Source organism: Ricinus communis, chromosome 5, assembly GCF_019578655.1.
Source record: "Ricinus communis isolate WT05 ecotype wild-type chromosome 5, ASM1957865v1, whole genome shotgun sequence".
Classification (NCBI taxonomy): domain Eukaryota; kingdom Viridiplantae; phylum Streptophyta; class Magnoliopsida; order Malpighiales; family Euphorbiaceae; genus Ricinus; species Ricinus communis.
This window is the reverse complement of record NC_063260.1, coordinates 8,743,702-8,766,849: the sequence shown is the minus strand read 5'-3', so window position 1 is coordinate 8,766,849 and position 23,148 is coordinate 8,743,702. Positions and strand designations below refer to the sequence as shown.

Here is a 23,148-nt window from a genome sequence, read left to right as displayed (position 1 = left end):
TTAGGATTTATATTAAGAGTAATTAATGAGATAGTATTTGGTGGAGATTAAGATACTTTAAGTCTCATCTATTAGATAGACTTATATTAGTATACTTATTTTTAAAGATATTTATTTAGAGGAGGACTTTCCTCTATATATATCTCTACAAAAACCTAAAGAAAAGAAGGAAGAAGGGGGAGAGTTTTCTCCTACCTGATCTCTACACCTGCCACCATTATTCTCTCCATAATTTTCTACAGTTTTCCATAAATACTTTAGTTTTAGTTTTCATTGTTCTTTTAGGATCTAAAGAGTTTTTCAAGAAATTGAGACTAGGGACCAATCTTCTTTCTACTTGAAGAAATTCTAGATTTTGAGGTAGCTTTTTATTTTATTGCTTTATGTCTTTCTATTTAATACCACGATCATTAGGTTAAATATGTTAGGCTAGTTTTCATAGGTGTTTAGTTTACTCTTTTTTACTTTTGTATGAACCTTGTTATTTATTTATTTAATGAATGATCTTGTTACATTCATATCTTTATTAGTTTCAGTTATTATTGTTAGTTAACCATCATATTAATTTAGTAATAATAATTGTTATAAAAATCTTTAGGTTTAAAAGTATTAGAAACATCATATTTACTTTAATCTATGTTGGTATAAGAAACCTAGGTTGCATCATTAGCTTGAGTGACTAAGGAAAAAAGGTACATCACCATCTCATTCATTAGATCTAAGCTTAAAGTAAAACAAGGAGATTACTAAGTAAATGGCTAGACTAAATACTGTTTTTAGCATATAGTTTTAGATCATAAGCATTTGCATTTGCATTGCATATTTATTTATTGTTTAGTTACTTTACTTTATGAATATTACCCTCTCAACATACTGATTTAGAGTGTTTAGATTTACTTTTATTGTTTTGTGTTGATAATGAGTCTTTATAATAAGTGGCCCCATGGTTCCTTGAGAGATCAACCTCGTGGTGAACTTACCCTTACTATAGGAGGTTCGTGCATTTGCGAGTACTAAAAAAGATACATCAAGTTTTTGGCACCATTGCCGGGGAACTGTGTCCAAATTTATTATATTGATTGATTATCAAAAGTGTCTTGTGTGTTAGTTTGCTTTGTGTTTTGTGATTTATTTTGTTTATGTATTTTTATTTTGTTTGTGCGTTTTGTGTTTTGTGATTTATTTTATATATGTGTTTTTGTTTTGTTTGTAAATTTCATTTTTAAGTTTTTTTTTTCAAATCTGAAATTTTCTTTTATTTTGTATGCGAAGAAGAAAAACTATATCAAGTGATTCATCAACTCAGAAAATTGAAGAAGAATAAAAAAAAAAGAAGTTCATATCATGACAAACCCACTAAGAGAAGTAGGAGCTGAAAGGCGAATGGTTATGAAAGATTATAAATGGCCTACAATTGGTAACACTACTTCATGCGTAGTTCTAGGTGATGCATCTAGGAATTATGAATTAAAGAACATTTATTTTAATATGCTTCCTTCATTTTATGGTATATCTAATGAGGATGCATTAACATTCATTAGAGAATTTTATGCTATAGTTCATACTTTCTCATTATCTGGATTAAATGAGGATCAATTAAGAATGAGGTGTTTCCCTTATTTATTGAAAGATAGAGCAAAGGCTTGGTTAATGACCGTGCCTCCTAATTTTTTGAGAAATTGGGATGAAGTTTATCAAAAGTTTATGAGTAGATTTTACTCACAGCAAAAGACCAAAGAATTAAGAGGTAAAATTTCTAATTTTTATCAAGAGAATGCTGAATCTTTTTATGAAGCATGGGATCGCTTTCAAATCACTTTTATTGCAATGTCCACACCACGGATTCCCGTTTCTAATAACTAACCAATCATTTTATGATAGGTTGACACACCAATATCAATGTATGGTTGATAATGCAGCTGGGGGTGCTATGTTAGAAAGGATACGTGATGAGGTTTATGACATCTTTGAGATGTTAGGAGCCAATTCTCAATAAAAGAGTGTGAGGACAAAGAGAGTAGAAATAAATGAAGTAGTAGCTAGTAGTGAGATGGCCATGCAATTGGCTGAATTGACTAAGCAAGTTACGATGCTTGCTTCAACAAAAAATTCACAAAATAATGAGGTATGTGGTATTTGTGGTATTTATAGTCATAGTACTAATGTTTGTTCATCTTGTGATAATTATAGAGGAAATATATATGGCCAAATAAATTTGATGGATTCTTACCAACCCAAGCATCCTATGAATGATCCTTATTCCAACACATATAATACAGGTTGGAGAAACCATCCAAATTTTTCTTGAAAATATAATGACCAAAACCCATAACAATTATTGAGAAATCAGAATCAACCTATTACCAGGATGAATATTCTCAATTCCAAAGGGATTCCAATCATTTCTTTCAAGATTAAGAATAAACTATTCGATCTAATGAACAAAGGAAGCTAAGTTTGAAAGAAACACTTCAATTATTTATAATGGCTTCTCATGATAGGATGGAGAGGAATGAGAAAAAAACATATTCCATTAAGGCTTCACTAAAACGTTTAGAAGCTCAAATGGAACAAATTGTTGAAGAGCTCAATAAAGAGGAACTATCAAGTCAACCTGAACAAGCCAATTCCATTACTACTATTAGAAAAGGTGAGGTTGTTGATGATAATATTACTATGGAAACTGAAATAAATTCTTCTTCTTATGTGGGTACACCTAAAAATGATGGATTAGTGCAAATCAATAAGGAGAGCATGCAAAAGGAAGAAAAAGTAGAGCCTAATCTTAGGCTTGAGAAGAAAGAAAAGGAAATATTTTGTGGACCTGAATTTCATAAAGCAGCTCAGCCTTATAGACCCCCTATTCCTTTTCTAAACCAACCCAAAGAGAGAAAAAAGGATAAATTTTTTTTTGAAAGTATTGAGATGCTCTCAAAAGTTAATACTAATTTACCTCTGTTTGATATTATCAGGAATGAGCCAGCTTATGCAAAAAATTTGAAGAGTTGAACACCAACAAAAGGCAATATGTGAACAACGAAAAAGTACAAGTAGCAAGTGTAATGCTTCAACATCAGTTGCCCCTTAAGATGAAGGATCCTGGTAGCTTCACCATTGATATTACAATAGGTGACAAAAAGGATAGAGAAGCCATGTTAGATTTGGGAGTAAGCATCAACTTGATGCCTTACTCGATATATGAATGACTTGGCTTGGAAGAGTTGAAGCCTACCACCATGTCTCTACAATTTGTAGACAGATCAATAAAATATCCTAAAGGTATAGTGGAAGACTTGCTAGTACAAGTAGGTAAGTTAATAACTCCAGTTGATTTTATAATACTTGACATGAAAAACACACCAACAAGGAATAAAAAGCAAACTATACTTCTTGGTAGACCTTTCATGGCAACTACTAGAACTGTGATTGATGTGCATGATGGAAAACTTACCATGACAGTTTTAGGAGAAACTGTAGAATTTAAAGTGTTTGATTCTCTAACTTTATCTCCTAAATCTACTATTGATAAGTGATCAGATAATTATTTAGATTCTCTTGTTTATGAACAATTATATATGATGATATTCCATTTTTAATTGACAAGAGCTTTCATGACACTTTACATGTTCGCATAAAAAGTATGAAGCCATACTTGAAAGGAATGGCTTATGACCAAGAGGTGGAGTGCGCGGATGAACGCCCACCATGAGGATAATCATGAATGTCTAGCTATAGACAATAGACTTAGCAATTGTATTTTTATTTTTATACAATTAAGTTTTTTTCTAATTTTTTATTTATTTATTTTATATTTACCTTGTAGGCTTATGTTTGATCCCCCAAAAGATAATATGTCTCCATAAAAAGCAATTAAAGCTCTAAAAAAAATCAATAATAATAATAATTTTTTAGCGAGCCTGCATCGAATTTTCACATGAGCCCGTAGCAAAGGCACGACAAAGACGACATGGGCTCGTAGTAGAGGCACGGCAAGAACGACACGGGTCCGTAGGCGGCGGCCCAAGAACAGGGGCCACCAGGACACTCCCGAGGAATCCAGTACTGCGTGACGGTAGAGTCTTCGCGAGGCTCGGAGGGCCATGGCCGCGGAAGAATGAAGCACGCTATCGCGAGGAGGCTAGCCGCGAATCGCGGGCTACATGCCACAATAGAGGTAGGCGCGCAAGACGGCCCGCTGCATAGGCAGCGCAAGATTAATGGGCCCGCAGTAGGCGGATGCGACAAATAGTTTTAACGACGCAGCCTTGATCCGTAAGGCGAGCTGCGAAAATTAAAATAATTAAATCTAAGAAATTGGAATTGATTATGAATTATTTTTTAAAATATCCTCTTTTGAAATTAAATATATATCCATCTCCTCTACATAAATAGTCATATCATTGATTTAGGATGTTATTTTAAATATTATTCTAGGATTTATATTTATTTATTAGGACCTAACTTTTAATTATTTTAGGATTTAATCTTTCTAGTATATTTAGAATAGTTTATTATTTTTAATTCTTTATTTCTTTTATAATTATCAATGATGTGTATTCAAGTGTGCTTCTAAGGTTTGGATGGTGGAGATTGAAATTTAAGTTCATGGCTTACTATGCATTGCAAAATTTCAGGAGAATATTCTATCTTTTTCCTCTCTTTTTGTTCTTTATTTTTATATATACAATGATATTGAGGACAATGCCAAGTTTAAGTGTGGGGGAGGAAAATAGAATATTTCTTTGATTAAACTTTATACGTCATATGCCATGAGAATTAGCAACTTTGATTAATCTTTTGCAAAATTTTAAATTTTTCCACTCAACTTTTTCTTATTGTTCTATATAAGAGTCGATGAAAGAATACTATTATGTTAAGATTCTTGAACTCTTGAGTTAGTTTTAATATGTATAATATAAACTCATGAGTTATTTGCACTTAAATGATCAAGTGTCCATCTTTTGCATATGGACATGATGAGTAGTTTGGCAACATTTGACATGGATATGATTAGAAGTGTATGATTTAGGTTATTATTTTTTCGTTACTAAATTGGCTTACCTAAGTTTGTGAGATATGATATGGGCAAGTTAAAGCTCTAAGTAATATGTTCTACTCCGCTAATTTTAGTTGCTTAGTAAACGGGGATCTTCATGATCAATGTCGATTTTCGTGTAAAAAGGAAATTGAGATTGTGAATATGCAAAGCATCTTGAAGTATGTTTTGTTGAGTAACCAGGTGCATTCATTACCCATGTTTGTATTTGCGTAAAAAGGTATAACATCTCAAGAAAAAAAGAAATACCCCAAGTATCAAAAATTAAAATCCAAGGGGTATAAAGAAAAAAAAGTATAAGAGCTTCAAAAGCAAGAAATGCCTATTGATCTCTTATTTTTGAATGAAGGTTTTGCCTTTTTGAATAGGGGTATAATAATTTGGATTATGCATTATAGTTATATCATTTGAAGATGAGTTCGACTATTTGTTGTGAAACAGGTGTGGAGGATTGGATGCTTGAGTCTTTTGATTAACAATGATTGACTTTATATTTTTAAAGAAAATTATTATGATTCAAGTGTTCTTGGGTTGATATGATCTTTGCATTAGTGAGATTCTTTTGAATAATATCTTTAAGCTGAGTATGGATGTTCTTCATGATTTTTTGCAAAAGTTAATTCTCAGTTGCTATTTACTTGAGGACAAGTAAAGGTTTAAGTGTGGGGATATTTGATCGGTCCAAATTATGTATAGATATTTAAGGGTATTTTAAAGCTTTAATGATATATTTCTATATATAAAATGGTGAAAATATGTACTTTTACCTCACTTAAGCTTAATTTTCTATTTTCAGGAATATTAGTAAAAAGAGACAAATATGGAGCTAAAAGAAGCTTAGTGAGACATGTTCGTGTCAAGGCCTAAGATTAAGATGCATGGACTGCTAATTACAAGGCCCAAGGGACATTTTAGTCATTTTGTATAATTATTAGGATTTATATTAAGAGTTATTTATGAAATAGTATTTACTGGAGATTAAGATACTTTAGGTCTTATCTATTAGATAGACTTATATTAGTATACTTATCTCTAGAGAGATTTATTTAGAGGAGGACTCTCCTCTATATATATCTCTACAAAAACTTAAAGAAAAGAAGGAAGACGGAGAAGAGTTTTCTCCTACTTGCTCTTTACACCTGTCACCATTATTCTTTTCATAATTCTCTACAGTTTTCCATAAACACTTTAGTTTTAGTTTTCATTGTTATTTTAGGATTTAAGGAGCATTTCAAGAAGTGGAGACTGAGGACCAATCTTCTTCCTATTTGAAGAAATTCTGGATCTTGAGGAAGCTTTTTATTTTATTACTTTATGTCTTTCTATTTAATACCATGATCATTGGGTTAAATATGTTAGGCTAGTTTTCATAATGTTTAGTTTAGTCTTTTTACTTTTGTATGAACCTTGTTATTTATTTATTTAATGAATGATCTATTTACCTTCATATCTTTATTAGTTTCAATTATTGTTGTTAGTTAACCATCATATTAATTTAGCAATAGTAATTGTTATAAAAATCTTTAGGTTTAAAAGTATTAAAAACATCATCTTTACTTTAATCTATGTTGGTACAAGAAACTTAGGTTGCATAATTAGCTTGAGTGATTTAGGAGAAAAGGCACATCACCATCTCATTAATTAGATCTAGGCTTAAAGTAAAACAAGGAGATTACTAAATAAATGGCTAGACTAAATACTGCTTTTAGCATATAGTTTTAGATCATAAGCATTTGCATTTGCATTGCATATTTATTTATTGTTTAGTTACTTTACTTTATGAATATTACCCTTTCAACATATTGATTTATAGTGTTTAGATTTATTTTTATTGTTTTGTTGATAATTAGTCTTATAGTAAGTGGTCTCATACTTCATTGAGAGATCGACCTCGTGGTGAACTTACACTTACTATAGGAATGGTTCGTGCACTTGCGAGTACTAAAAAAGACACATCATTCATTATTATAGAATATTACATCTAATAAACATTATACATATAGAAAATGAACATTTTAGTATATGTAAATGAACAAAAACAATTAATATCTATCTAGTTTAATAAAAACTTTTTGACATATGTTCCTATATTTTGACATATAAAATTTATATTTTGACACGTAAAATTTAAATTTATGTATAATTTTATAATTTTTTCTATTAATTTATTAATAGTTTTTATATTATTGTATTAATAAAAGCTTAAAATATAAAAAAATTAAAAAGAACATTAAAAATATTTTATTTATTATTATTTTTAAACGTATTATAAAAAATTATAAAATATTAAAATTTTTATTTAACTTTGCATATAATTTAATTTATATCATTATATATAATCAAAATAATTATGAGAATCGTACAACAGAGAGGTAAATGACTAGTTTTCATAAATAAATACAAATTCATTCAACATATTACTTTTAAGTATAATATGAATTTGTTAAATTTCTTTTATTATAATATTAAAAAATTAAAATTTATCCATGGTTTGTTTATTCCTTATTTTGAAAATCCTATCAATTATAACAAGTCGCACACTCATATTCCAGAAATACAGAAAGAAAGAAATTTCACGATCGAACTACCAAAATAGAATCAAAAATCCGAGACCAAGCCAAAATGCTTCTTTTGTATTGAAAAACTAGGATTTAGCGGTTCTTGTAAATCTAATTCATTGAGATTCCGTCTGGTAAAAAAAACATGGGACGTGTTTGTTTTTTTAGTGAAAATATGAGACTAATTTCTTTTCCACGTCTAGATTTAAAACACAGCATATACTTGTATTTTTTTTTTCAATTAATGAAAAGTTTTAGGTCTCCCACATGTTTTATGGACTTCGGTTTATATAGAATCATAAATCGAAGTCCGTGTTATAAGAATCCATTTTAAGGTGTCGTAATTTAGAGTGATTTTTAAAACTTTTATATATTTATTGAAAAATTATAAAATTTTAAATTAATCTACATAATTCTTTTTTAAACAATTTAAATAAAAATATATTAGTATTTAATTTTATATAAAAGTTACATATTAAAATAGTTTATGTAAATTTGAATTAAGTTTTATCAATATTTTCTGAATAAACATATAAATACATTGAAAGTCACTATAAACTACAACACTCTAAAATTCATCTAAATATAGATACTAAATAAGATTCTCACACTTCTCAATCGAATTTTTAGAGCTTTTGATGCCAATCCAAAAACTAAAATAATTATTATGTTTATCGGATAAAAAATTTTGTAATTTTGGATTCATTTTTAATTTCTAACTTGTAATTTTATAAATTAAAATTTGATGGAATTGAAATTACCTAGAATGTAATTTTTTTATTTTGAAAATAAAGGAAAAAGGAGATCTTACTGCGAAACAGAAGGCCAAAGTCTTGCATCATTTGACAAGATCTGAGCAACATTTGGAGGGACATCCCCAATTCAAATATTCTTACAATCAACAACATTTGATAATGGGCTAGAAAATGTGCAACCTTGTTCTCAACTTTACGAATTTTTTCGAAATAGCAGTCTCGATATTTGGCACTAAATGAATAATATCATCAACTAAAAGCCCCCCAAAGGAATCTGAAATACCTTTACCCAGAATTTCATCAATCAGAAGCTTGCTATCACTCTGGGTTACTAAAATCTTGCTATCAATCAGAAGCTTGCAATTACCTGACATTCTCATCCTCTTTTATCCCGCTAACATCAGTTCCCCCATCTTGTTTCTATATACAAAGTCAAAGCCTATCGAACCATCTTTATACAGAGCTACATGTGTGTTTAACAAGTGAAAACCATCCATACATATGTTCCCATTTACACGAGATTAGTGATTGCTATGTAAAGATTTGATTGCTTGCCTGCACATCTTGACCAACTCCATCTCCTTTAGATTTAAGCCATTGATTCATAGCCATATCAATAGTGACATGTGCCTGGAACTTCATCTCTGTAAAATAAGATTGATTACGAGCACGCCATAGGGCCCAAGAGAGCATACCCATTAGAGCAACATAGTCAGTAGGGCATTTTGATAAAACATAATTTAGAAACATTTGAAAATTCTAGGCGTTAACATATAGAATATTCAGATGAAGAGGGCATCTTGACTATACCTCAGCCGCCATAGGACAATTAAATAGTAAGGGGTTTAAAGATTCAGCTCCCTCACCGCATATAACACATGTTATGTCTACCTCAGAACCTCTGCGCCTCATGTTGTCCTTAGTTGCTAGAGAATCAATGCAAGCTTGCCATGTGAAATGTCTCACTTTTGGAGGAACTTCCATTTGCCAATTTTTTTTCCCAAACAGGGTTAATAAATGAAGAGGAAGATCTCAACGAATTCAAAGCAGACACCATTTGAGAAGTGTGATGGTATGTTGATTGAACTGTAAATACATCGTTCCTCAAGACATTTCTAAATCTTTTTGTCTATAGGTAATTGAAGACTTAAGAGAGTGTTAAGAATTGCTTGAGCACCCCAACATTTCTAAATCTTTTTGTCTGCAGGTAATTGAAAACTTAAGAGAGTGTAAAGAATTGCTTGGGCACCCAGAGGATTGAACATCTGCCTTACCAAATCCGATTTCTAACTTTTTATGTCCTCATCATTTAGAGCACTTACCATGACATTCTCATAAAAAAAACTTAGCAAGAAAGGTCGACTTTATGTACCTATGGTAAGCGGTCGAATTTTTATGGCATCCATTGCTAGTTCGGGAATCGCACTTTGCACTAAGCCCATTTCAAAATGAGTTGTTCGGTTGAGGGTTTTAAAAGATTACGAAATAGTCTTAAGACCATTTTGAAGAATAATTTGCTATCCAATGAGATCGAGACAGTTCATGAGTGAGGATAACAGTTTTGTATCTCTCATTGAGAGCTTAAATTTTTCCCTCCCTAAAATCAGAGATTCTAAGTTTGGAAAGTTAGGTACGAAGATGGAAGGTTTTCGAAAGCACTTCTATCCACCTAGGCAGTGAAGTCTAGCCTCTACTAGAGCAGACGAACCGTTATATACCCTAATAAAATCGTCTTACTCTAAGTTTATCCTATATTCATTTTATTCACCAATCTTTTTCATCTTATTAGCATGTGAGGTGAGAAAAACAAGGACTAATATAAGTACGGGGTACTTTGGTATCTTGACTAATCCTAAATGGGGGTACATTGGTGCCCTAGTATGCCTTGATGCCCCACATCATTTGCATTTTTATTAACCCTAATATAGTGTCAGATTCATTTTAGCCTTAGTATTTGAGGTAAAAAATATGTGAGACGTGGGGGACTTACTTTGGTAAGGTTCCATTTTATTATCCTTGCATGTGAAGTGATCACATCATTTACTAAGTCCAGTTTTATCCTTTTTCACACTGTGAGGTGATCCTAAGCATGAATTTAAATATACATAGAAATGGGGGGAGAATGGAACCAGAAAATGATTAAGAAAAGCGAGAGTAATGAGGGGAATACTACACATGTAAATAGTCCTAGTGGCCTTAGTTCAAATCACAAAATCAAATATAAAAATAAACAAATAAACTCTCAGTCCTCCTCAAGGGACGAACCTTCATGGGCTAATTACTCTGCATTTAGGAATTAGAATTAAGGCATTATTAAAAGCACAATGAAGTAAATTAAATAGGTAGGTAATTTAATTAAAGCTAGCATGAACAAAATTAGATAAAAATAAGAGAAATATTATGAAATAAATTAAAAATATATCTATCTCATCACAGAGGCTAACCTCGCGCGAGGTTACTATATCAAGACATAGAAAGGGCTCACAGCTTCATTTTGAAGCTAACTCATTTGCTAAGGAAGAGAGAAGTGAACTCGCGTGAGTAGTCCTTGGAATGAGCAATCCTCGCGAGATCAGACTGTAAACTCTAACCACAATTAACACGATGTCGTTTAACCCTATGAATCTCTATTTGGGTTCAAATGATCAATGGATTGCACGAGTAAAGGGTGACCTCGCCTATGCTTAGAGCCCAATCCTTGGAACACACCAAACATGACTCCAAAGGCTAGGCGATATTGGTTTAAGGCCTTGGGCTCCCTGACCTTGCGCGCGCAGAGGGTGACCTTATGTGAGCTTAATAGTTCAGGTCCCTATGGCCATTAAATGACATATTTTAGTCAAAAAGCATAAGCATATAAATGAAACGGCAAGTGATCTAGGGTGAAGGAGGTTGACCGCGTGTGAGCTCAACCCATCCAGAAGATGACAGAGATTATAAATGGCAAATATTTATTGTAGATAAAATTATTTTATGGGAAAATATGCATGGATAAAAATTAAAAATGATGATGCATGGGATGGAATAAAGGAACAGTAATAAATAAATAAGATAAAAAAAAAAAGCAAAAGAAAATAAATAAAATTTAGATGCAATGAATGAGAAGAAAGTGAAAACGGAGTTAAGAGTAATTATTTTGCCCTCAAGTGGCTATCTTTGTTGTTTTGAAAATGACTTAACCTTCCAAATTCTAAAAAAAATGTAATAACATTTCACCAAGAAAAATGGCCCAAATAAGAGAATTTAAGATTTTTGTATTTTTTCTTTTAGAAATAAATTTTTTAAAACAAGTCAAAAGCTCTCTTTTTCACAAAAGCTCTTAATTTTTTATACCAAATCCCAAATCTCCAAAACTCTAAACTTTGTCACAAAGTTTTTATTTATTTTTATAGGGCTTGCCAAGTGTTGCTTGTCTATTGGATGGAAAAATCTCACCCAAATCAAACATCCAATGAATGAGCTACATGTCAACTAAGTGCTGACCTTTGTCTAGGCTCGGCTTGCTCGAGGACATAGCGAGGACTCACGTGAGCTTAGGCTAGACATGTGCCAGCTCAAGGTGAGCAGGTGCAAGGGTAGATGCACAGCCCCTGCCCCCATGTCAACTACTTGACTTGTGCGAGTACACATTGGACTCGCGCGAGTTTAAGCTGCGCATGCCTGCATTTAGGTTGCGCACGTGCAAGGTCAAGGTCAAGCACTATCTAGACAGACTCGTGCGAGCTTAGATTGAGCTCGCACGAGCTTAGTTTTAGCCCGCGCGAGTACAAACTTCTAGACCCATCACCATTATTTTTGTTGATATTTTTATTTATTTTAATATTTATTTTTCCTTAGGCAATTTTTATAAGACATGTGTTCCTTTTTGTCTTTCGGTTCTACAGCCAGCTAAACTTTATCATCATCGGACTTTATATAAGTCTTTGATTTCTAATGATAAAACCTATTATCTTTAATCCATCTATTGCTCCAAATAATAATATTATTGCCATTACCCACACTCAACACAATCTCTTCCTCAAGAAGATCCTTTAACACAATAAGACTTCTCCAAAGGTAACCGGGTTGATAACCAATATCTACCCTCCTCATTGGTACTTGAAGAAATATTCTGATTTTAGAATCTTATAAGCCAATGACTCAGTATCCTCTTAAAGCCTCCACAACTATTTGGATAGCATTACAAGATTAAAAGCAATAGATATCGATAAATCTAAAGCACAATATATGAACCTAACTAGTCCAATGAGTTTTCATCTCCTTAGGTTTATGACCCCATCAAAAATGAGCTATAGCCTTTTCATCTTTTTGCACGATGATATGGGGAGTAAAAAAGAACTCATAGTGTGCATATGAATTGATTGTGTTATAGCTTTAAGTAGCACTTTTTTGCCTGCCTTTAGGAAAGCTCGTTGTTTCCACCTCTTCATTTTATTAATAACGGGATCTTGAATAACCTGGAAAATTTCTTCCTTTAATTTACTAATAAGAGTTAGTAAACCAATATACTTCTCTTGTTTGATCACTGCTTTGACCCTCAACCTTACACATAACTGATTCTTGACTTGATCCGACACATTAACATTAGAGGAGATTTCAAATTTATTTAAGTTTATCTATTGTCCAGATGCCTCCTGAAAAATTCGTAATATCTCAGCAATTTTTTCAACCTTATGATTAGTTGCATATGTAAACAAGATGATGTCATTCACAAAAAACAAATGAGAGATTGGCTGGATGGCTCCCTTCACCACCTTAAACTATGAATAGCACTTGATATATTAGCCTAATAAATCATTGAAGATAAACCTTGTGCGCAAATCAAGAGAAAATAAGGAGAGAGAGAGGGTCCTCTTATTGGAGTTCTCTTTAAGGAAAAAGGTAGGCTTTGGGTCACCATTAATAAGTAAAGAGTAAGACACAAAAGTAACACACCTCATCACCAAATCTAGCCAAGAATCATAAGAAAATTGGTCAAAATTGCTTTAAAAAAATTTCACTCCACACGATCATAAGCTTTACACATATCAAGCTTCAAAGCTAAGTAGCCCTTACAACCTAAATTTTTCTTTTTATAAAATGAGAAATTTCAAAAGCAACCATAGCATTATCAGTAATTAACCTTCTTAGAATAAAAGCACTTTGATTCTTAAAAATAACATCAAAAGGATTAATTTTAGCTTGTTTGCGATGAATATTATAATTACTTTATGAATGACATTGTAAAGGCTAATAGGTCTAAAATCCTTAGGGCACTATGGAGACTTAATTTTGGGGATCAACACAATAAAGGTATGATTCAAACTAGCAAAATTAGCACTATGATTCAACACATTTAGAGTAGTTTGAACAACATCGTTATGAATTATGTGCCAAAATTTTGAAAAAGTAAAGGAGACATATCGTCCAAACCGGGCACATTTGCTTCAAAGCTCCATAAACTTCCTTTCACAAGTATGGTTGAGTTAGGGATTCTTTCATCTCATTAGAAATCTTTAACTCAACTAACTTTAAAACTTTATGAACATCATTAGGAACAACATAAGTGAAAATATTTTTAAAGTAATTATTACTCGTGCAATGTCCTCCTCATCTCTGTATAACACACCATCATCACCTCGAATTAGCTCAATATTATTTATTTGCTTCCTTTGAGATGCCTTCCTATAGAAGAAGGCAGTATTACGGTCACTTGAGCCTTCAACCTTTAAAACCATATTATTTCTTCCATCTTGAGCAATTTGTTAATATTTGCCTCAATCATCTTACTTTCCCTAATCGGATCTTCGGATTGAGAGCTAGCTTGGACATTAGCTAGGTGATCTTTCAAAGCACACAATTACCGAGTCATATTCCCAAAAACTTATCTATCCCATTTTGATAACATCTGCCCATAATTTTTTATTTTATCTCTAAATTTAACATTTCAAATGTATTATGGCACCAACCTAGTTTCACTATGTTCTCACACTTTCAATGTTAAAGCCATATTTTTTTCAAACCTAAATAATTTTCTCCTATTTTTCTTTATGCCGTTACCATTACCCTTACACCTACTATCATTAAATTGAACTAAAACAAGATCATGATCCATATTCATCCTAGGTAAATGAGTGACTTGAACCTTAGGATAAATCAAACTACAAGCATCATTAGCCATTGCACAATCCAATTTTTCTACAATATTATTTGTTTCCCATTCGTCCATGTGAAGCTATACCTATTAAAATCCAAATCTTTTAACCCACATTCGTCAGTCATGCCTCGAAAATATAATACCCGGAATTTTTATATTTAATGATAATTATTTTAAAAATGAGTTTTTATTTGAATTAATTTTATTTTATCTTTATTTGGTCTAGTAGGAATGATTTAAATGCAAAGTTTGAATTTTAGTATTAGACAAATAAATGAGTTATTTTTCTATACCCAATTAGTTTGAAATTTTAAGAAATTAATCAAGTAAATTATTTGAAGGGTAAATTATATTTTTGGTTATTCTAATTTTTTCTCAATGTATATGTAATATATATATTATATAAATAAAATTATATATTGAAAAATTATGGTAGAAATTGTAAAGGATGTTTTATTAAAAGAATTTTGGAGAAATTGGTATTTTAATTAACTAGTGGTATTAAATTTTAAGTTGGAAAATAATTAGTAAGTTGATTATTTTATTTAATTGTGTTAGGACTAAATTGAAAAATTATTTCTGGACGAGGATTAAAAATATAATTTTATTAATATGGGATTTTAATAGAAATTTGTATGTTTGGTATTTTTGTAAATAAATATGTCGGCCAGGGGTATATATGTAATTGTGTATTTTCAATAATTCTAATTTGGCCCAAATTAATTATCTAGGGGCTTAATTGAAAAGCTAAAGGAAGTTTAGGGGCTAAATTGAAACTTTTTTGGGCAAAATTGTAAGTAATTAAAAGAGTTGAGGGACCAAATTGTAATAAGGAAAAGTTCAGGGGTCAAATGTCGATATTAAAAGGAAAGGAATCGGGGATGAAGAGAAAGGAAGAGAAGAGAGATGTTGGGGAGAGAGAGATGCACGGGGAAGAAGAGAATCTGGTGCGGTGTCCGAGGTCGACTACTGGGCGAGAGCGCCACGGGCGTCAAGGCGATGAGCACAATGCGCAAGGAGGGATGGCTTCGGAGGTCGTTCCAGTCATTTTCGGCGGCCTTTTCGGCCGATCTTGATGGCGATCGGCTCCCCTTAGAGAGAGCTACCTTTTAGCGGTGGCGACGTCGGTTTTGGTGGCCGGAGGAGGGAGTTCCGGCGAATTAGGTGGCAGCCGCGTTTTTCAGCTTTTTCGGCAAGATCCGATGGAGGATGGATGATCGGAGGACGTATCCCGACTCTCCTTAGCTCAAGCTTTGCAATGGCACTGGTTTCGTGGCGATCGGGCTTCATTTGTAAATCGACGGCCGAGATCGTCCGTAAATCTCTCTGGACGATCTGGGGTTGGATCGGAAAAATTAAAAGCAGGGATCGTCGTCAGCGCATCGTCCCGAGTCCGATGGTGTGCTCGGATCGTCGATCGGACTCCGGCGGCTAGAAGCGAGTCGATCGAGCAATCAAGCGTCTCGGTAATTTTCTCTCGCCCGTTAATTTTGAAATTCTTTGATGTAATTTATGCTTGTTGATTGTGTTGAGTATTAGATGATATTTGTGAGTCAAAAATAATTTTCTATCAGTTTGCCTGCCCTTGTGTTTTGTGCTGTGTGGCGGAGTCGGGAAAATAGTAAAGTCTGGGGACCCGACTCCCGTTGTTGAATTATTGGATATTTGTAATGTTTTTCTGGCAGGTCCTAGACATGTTTTACAGGGGGTAAATGTCCGTAAATTAGGGGAGGTTCTACCGAATTTCCGGCAAATTCCTCGAATCTAATTTAATTTTAGGCAGTCTACTCTGAGGTCTAAGTTTAGGAAAAATCTACGAGTGTCTATTAATTGTATATCTTTTGTTACTAGATAATTCAGCCTTCCCGCCAGCTCCACCCGAGGCGTAGGAGCGGACTGCAGAACGCGTTAGATCTATGAGTTAAAGTCACATAATCTCTACACTATTGTCAAACCTAATTTGATATGCCATCTTAAAATTCATATTTAATATGATTATTAGTATCGTAATATAAATAATTTCATTTAATTATTATGTACTGAGATTAATTTTAATATTGTTACTAGTAATATTAATATCGCTATTTTGATAGTTAATGTTATATTCACACAATTGTTATTATTATTTTTCCACATAAATTGCACATTGTTTCCTCGAAATTCTAATTCTTTATTTCGATATGTGTTTAATAGTTTTGCTAGACTATGATTATTATTATATTTATTGAATGTGATTTGGGATGAGGTTTTAATAGAACATGCCACCTGATGGGTTGCATCAGGACCGCGTACGCACCAGTAATGATCAAAGACAGGTAACAAGGTTATTACGGATTTGTTTGCCCTGATCAAGCATTGCTCTCTCGGCTGAGTTCAGTTGATTGCTAGAGTTAAGGTCCCTGATCGAGCAACGCTCTCTGGGCGCCGGCTTAGTTGGAACTCAAGTGTTCAGGCTGGAGGTAAGGACCTTGATCGAGCTTGCTCTCTGGACGCCAGACCTATTGGATTAAGAGAGCCGAAGGGCTACTAGTAATTGGGGTTAGGGTTCTACTAAGCCACTCGTCCTGCAAATATAAAAATATATTTTATTTTTAAAATTATGGTATTGATTATAATATGATTCGCATTTGATGTACATGGTTTGTTACACTGATTGTAATAATTATTTTTTGTGAAGACTGCAATGGTCACAAGATTATTGATTTTAACTCACTCTCGAGACTGACAGTCTCAACTTACTTTTTTTTTTCTTCAGATTCATGACTGTTAGTCTTCCCGCGACTCTTAATTAGTAACCCGACTCCTTCATCATCGGGTGGTGTATTTGATTTGGTATGTTAATTTGTAAAATCTTAGATTCTCCGCAGTGGTAATAGTAGATGTATTAGATGTAAATTTTCGGTAGTTTTAGGTCTCGCCTAATTCTCTGGCAGATCGATTTAATTGCGTAAAATTTAATGTTACTGTAAATTGTGGCATTATTAATAGTAAAATTTGAGATGAGATTTGTTTAAGTTAGTGAGTGTCAGGCTTACTACGGGATTCGGTGGCCTTACGTCTTCCCATTCCCTAGTGCCAGTCACGGGTCCACAGATGGGGTTATGACAGAAAATCTTACATTCCTATGAAGACTACTTATTCTATGGCTAAGTATGCTCGAGTGTATCTGAAGAGAATTCTCAGTCTTCATGGCATTCTTGTTTCTATAGTGTCTGACAGGGGACCACAGTTCATTTCGAGGTTTTAGAGAAACCTACAAGAGGAGCTTAGTACTAGATTGGACTTCAGCACAACTTTTCACCCTCGGACTGACAGACAGTTAGAGAGAACAATTCAGACCTTGGAAGATATGCTTCGAATGTGTGTGATAGATTTCGGTGGTCCGTGGGATTGGTACTTACCATTGATTGAGTTTGCTTATAACAACAACTACCATGCAAGCATCGAGATGGCCCCTTATGAGGCATTGTATGGCCGGAAGTGCAAATCTCTTGTGAGTTGGGAAGAGGTTGGTGAACGGAAGTTAGTAGGATTAGAGTTGGTTCAGATCACTTCAGAGAAGATTTCTATTATCCACGAGTTGCAAAAGACAGCTTTCAATAAGTAGAAGAGTTATGTGGACCCGAAGAGGAAGCACGTGAAGTTCAGTATTGGAAAATATGTGTTCTTGAAGGTGTCCCCTATGCATGGTATGATGCGGTTAAGTAAGAAAGGCAAGTTGGCCCCTTATTATGTGAGACTCTTTGAGATTATTGATAGAATTGGAGAGGTAGCATACAAGTTAGACTTGCCACCGAATTTCTCGCATATGCATCCGGTATTTTATATATCCATGTTAAGAAAGTATATTTGGATGTTTCGCACGTGTTGCGGCCTCAATTTGTGGAAGTAAGCGAAGACTTAACCTACGAGGAGTAGCCAGTTATGATCGCAGATACTCAAATTTGCCAACTACGCCCTAAGGTTATACCGATGGTCAAGGTGTTGTGGCAAAACCCGAGTAGTGTACCTGGAAAACCGAGCATGATAAGAGACTTCTACCCTCATTTACTTCAATCTTGAGGATAAGCCTTGCTTTTTCAAAATTCAAGAATGAATTTTCTTAAAATGAGGAGAATGTAATACCCATGAATTTAAATCTTAATTGCTTTAATTTTTATTGGGAGTAATTTGGTAAATTTTTAAATTAATATTCCATTAAATATTGATGAGCTAATTATTTTACATATATGAATAAATAAACAATAAACAATAAAAATAATTGGGTCAAAAGTGTCATTGTAGCAACTTCTTGGGGGAGGACTCATTAGCATTTTTTCATATTTTATTATTAAATAAAAAATATAACAATTTTTTCCCTTCCCCTTCTTCTTCTCTCTCCCCGTCATCCTCTCCTTCCTTCTCTCTCACTGCCTCCCATTTCCGACCATCCCACTGCCACTACCACCTCCTCCAACCGCCATAGCTTCCTCTGCACTCTCATTTCTCACCGGTGCCATCTCTCTCTCCTTCCCCCTCGCCGTTCTTCGCCGCAAACAAGGAGGAAAAGTCAACTCACCTTGCTGCCACGCCGAACAACCTTCTGCCGACGTCTCTTCACTAATCTGACGTTGAAAGCGGACTCTTGGACCCCAAAAACCCCAAGTCAACTCCTCCCGCCATTTTTTCTTCACTGGTAGCCTCTATATAGTCTTATCAGAGCAGAATCTCCTCTTCCATGATCTAGCATTTTTTGACACCAGTTAGGCTGTACTTTTTTGGTACTTTAAACTCCCGCAACTCAAACTTCACAGACGTCTCGGATTCAAATCCCAGATCACATGCAGACTTTCGGACCCCGGTATTCTTCGGACATGCAGAAGTTCAGGTTTCAGTTTGGTATAATTTTATTTGGACTTTAAAAATTATTTTGAAATTATTAGGAAATATTTGGTGTATTAAATGTGTGACGATTCGATCTGTGGGCCCGTGACCGGCACTAGAAAATGTGTAGGCTTAAGGCCACCAAGACCGATAGTAAGCCTAACTAATAGAAATTTCAAATATATATATATAAACATACTATTAAACCAGTCCAACATGCCATTCACAAGTCTCTATCTAGACATTAACAACATTCCATAATTTTTTACAGACCATAACAAACATAATATATCAGGTATACTACTGCGGAGAGTCTAAAAATATAAAAGTATAAATTATTTACAATAGGCCCGATGGAGAAGGAAGGCAGACTGTCAAACGCAAGATGGCGAAGAATCTAACTGTCACCTGAAAAATTAAAATTGAAACTGTCAGCCTCGAGAATGAGTTAAAAAATCATATAACCCTATAACAATTACAGTCTCCTTGATGTAATATTTATTAAATAAGGATAACATGTCATATTATATTAGAATATATGTCAATGCTATAATTCAGAAAGAAAATACAATTGAAATACTTATGAGATGAATGCCTCAGCAGAACCTTAACCCCAATACTAGTAGCCTTTCGGCTATCTTATTCCAATGGGTATTGGCGCCCAAAGAGCGAAGCTCAACCAGGATCCTTAAATCTAGCCTGGACACTTGATTTCCAAATAAGCCGGCACTCAGAGAGCAACACTCGACCAGGGATCTTCCTCCAGTAGTCAAACTTCCACAGCCTAAAGAGTTATACTCGACTAAGGCAAACCCAAAAATAACCTTTACTATTTATCTCTGATTAATACCGGATTGCACGCGGTCCTGATGCAACCCATCAGATGGTATATTCTATTGTCTCCTCATCCCAAGGTCACAATCATAACATATATAATAATTATAAATAGTATAATCATAAGCAAACATAATTTATTAAATAACATATTGAGAATTAAAATTTAGTAGTCTCGAGTGTAGCAAACATGAAAATTATGTGTAATAATAATAATAGTAATAAAATAACATTAAATATGATATCAATAATAACGAAAATAAATTTACTAATAATAATGCTAATAATATTCGTAATAATTATCAATCAAATAAAATTACTCATAATAACGATAATAAGTCATGTCTAAATTAAATGTGATGTTAATTGATTAATAATTATTATAATAATTATTAATCAATTAACATCACATTTAATTTAGACATGACAAAAGTACAGTTAATCATATGACTTTAACTCACAGTTCTGCGGCACTCTGCAGTCTCCTCCTATGCCTCGGGTGGAGCTGGCTGGATGAACAGATTATCTATTCACGAAAATACTTAATTAATAAGATATTCATAATTTATTCTAGGTCTAGACTCCTAGATTAGACTGCCTAAAAAAATTTAGACTCGGAAATTCTAATGAAAATTCAGTAGAACCTCCTCTAAAATATGGACATTTACCCTCTGTATAACAGATTGAGAACCTGTTAGAAATACTTCAAATATTCTGTAATTAATTAATGAAAGTCGGGCCACCAAGATTACATAATTTTTTCCGACTCTACAACAAACTACATATCACAATTACCTCACAGACGGTCCGACATAATATTTATTTTGACAACCAACCCACACAAAATTTTCTGGTATTTAAACTAATTCAATACAACTATATTTACCACAAAACAACACATTAATTAAACATATCAATTAATTATAATATTTATATTTAAGTCACAATTAATTAAATCTAATTAAATTAAATTATCTATAATTGACAATTAATAGCAACAATATTTTCTAAAATTATAAAATAATTTTTAAAGTCTAAATAAAATTATACCGAGCCAAAAATCTAAAATTCTGCGTATCCGAAAAATACTGGGTCTGAAAAACTAGTACTGCCAATGGTGTCGAAATTTGAATCTGGAAGCTGCTATGCGAAGCTTGAGTTGCGGGGAGTTCGAAAATGCAAAATCTTTGGCTGGAAAGTCGCTGGAAGGCACTGGATCGTGGCCGGAAAGGTGCTGCTCCAATGAGGCTCCACCGAGGCTGCCGATGACGGAAAACGACAGGAAAAGCTTAGCTTATGGGTTTTCAACGGTAAGGAGCTTGATTTCGGCGTTGAATAGGCGATAGGAAGGCGACAGGAGGTAGCTTGGCGGCAGCATCTCCTTCTCTTCCTCGCTTGGCGTCGACAGTAAGGGGGAAGGAAGAAGGAGGAGAACGGCGTGGCAGCGAGGGAGGGGAAGGAAAGACGATGGCAGCGGGAGCTGGGAGGCGACGGGAGAGGGAAGGGAAAAATAAAAGAAGAAGAAGAAGAAAATGGGGGGAAAGGGAAAAAAAGAGAAAAATATTATATAATAATATTATTTATTATTATTTATTATAATAATATATAATAATATTATATAATAATATTATATATAATTATTATATATAATAATATAATAATATTATTTATTTATTTATTTATTAATATTTAATATTTATTATTTATTTATTATAGGGTATTACAAATTGTTAGTCATAATTAATTAATTAATTAGTAATCTAATTTTAGAATTGCAGTAGATTAATTGCAGATGGAGTTAATATTTTGTTATGTAAATTGAGGCTGTATTAATTGAATAAAATGAGAGAAAAAATATTTATGTGATGTATTGTGAAATAATACTATTTTGCCGAACAATTATTTTTTGTATTGTGATTTGGGTTGTGTTGCAGAATTGGAAAAATAATGCAGTTTTGGCGGCTCGACTCCCATTATATAAATATGGAATATTTGAAATGTTTCTAGAAAGTTCTGGAACCGTTATACAAGGGGTAAATGTCCATATTTTAGTAGAAGTTCTGCCGAATTTTTGGTAGAATTTCTGAGTCAAAATTTCTTAGGTAGTCTAATCTAGGCGTCTAGACCTAGAAAAAAAATTATGAATACCTTATTAATTAAGTTATTTTTGTGAATAGACAATCCACCTGTCCAGACAGCTCCATCCGAGGCGTAGGAGCAGACTGCAAGGCGCTGGAGAACTGTGAGTTAAAATCATATCATCTATGCATGTGCCGTATCAAATTTAATATAGCAATTTCGATTAATAATTATTACATATACTATTATCATTATATATATATATATATATATATATATATATATATATATATATATATATATATATATATATATATATATATATATTATTTATTTATTTATTTATTACGATGGATATTGCTGGAATTTTTTATTAATTCTTATTCTATATTTGATTAATTGATTTATAGATTTAAATTATTTATCTATTAACTATCCAATTAATTGATTTATAAATTTTAGATTAGTTATTTATTATTCATCTAAATAATTATTTTATGGAATTAATTATCTATTTACTATTTATTTAATTAATTGAATTTACGACTGTAAATTATGTGATGTTCAATATTATTTAATAAGTTATTGAATAATAGTTAAGTTGTTTGCTATTTTTACATCATTTTTTGCAATGCCGATATTATGATTGCATATTGACTCGGGATGAGGCGGCAGTAGAACATGCCATCTGATGGGTTGCATCAGGACTGCATGCGCATCGATATTAATCAGGGACAGGTAGTAAAGGAATATTTTTGGGATTTTCCTTGACGAGTACAACTCTTTGGGCTGTGAGAATTTGATTGCCGGAGAAAGATCTCTGGTCGAGCGTTGCTCTATAAGCGTCGGCTTTATTAGGAATCAAGT

The 23,148-nt window shown here is 33.0% G+C and overlaps 2 long non-coding RNA genes and 1 other non-coding gene across 3 annotated transcripts; all 3 read right to left on the bottom strand.

Annotated features, from left to right (window-relative positions):
* Nucleotides 1-1,736: 1,736 nt before the first annotated feature.
* Nucleotides 1,737-1,845, bottom strand: LOC112536866. Its single transcript, XR_003080799.2, has one exon. It is a non-coding gene; the product is annotated as a small nucleolar RNA R71 (small nucleolar RNA).
* Nucleotides 1,846-8,425: 6,580 nt separating this feature from the next.
* Nucleotides 8,426-12,198, bottom strand: LOC125370222. Its single transcript, XR_007216188.1, has 2 exons — nucleotides 9,180-12,198; nucleotides 8,426-9,013 (listed from the first exon to the last, which is right to left on the bottom strand). It is a non-coding gene; the product is annotated as an uncharacterized LOC125370222 (long non-coding RNA).
* A 7,330-nt stretch (nucleotides 12,199-19,528) lies between these two features.
* LOC112536865 lies at nucleotides 19,529-21,750 on the bottom strand. The gene is made up of 3 exons (XR_007216187.1): nucleotides 21,253-21,750; nucleotides 20,664-20,728; nucleotides 19,529-19,776 (listed from the first exon to the last, which is right to left on the bottom strand). It is a non-coding gene; the product is annotated as an uncharacterized LOC112536865 (long non-coding RNA).
* Nucleotides 21,751-23,148: the final 1,398 nt, after the last annotated feature.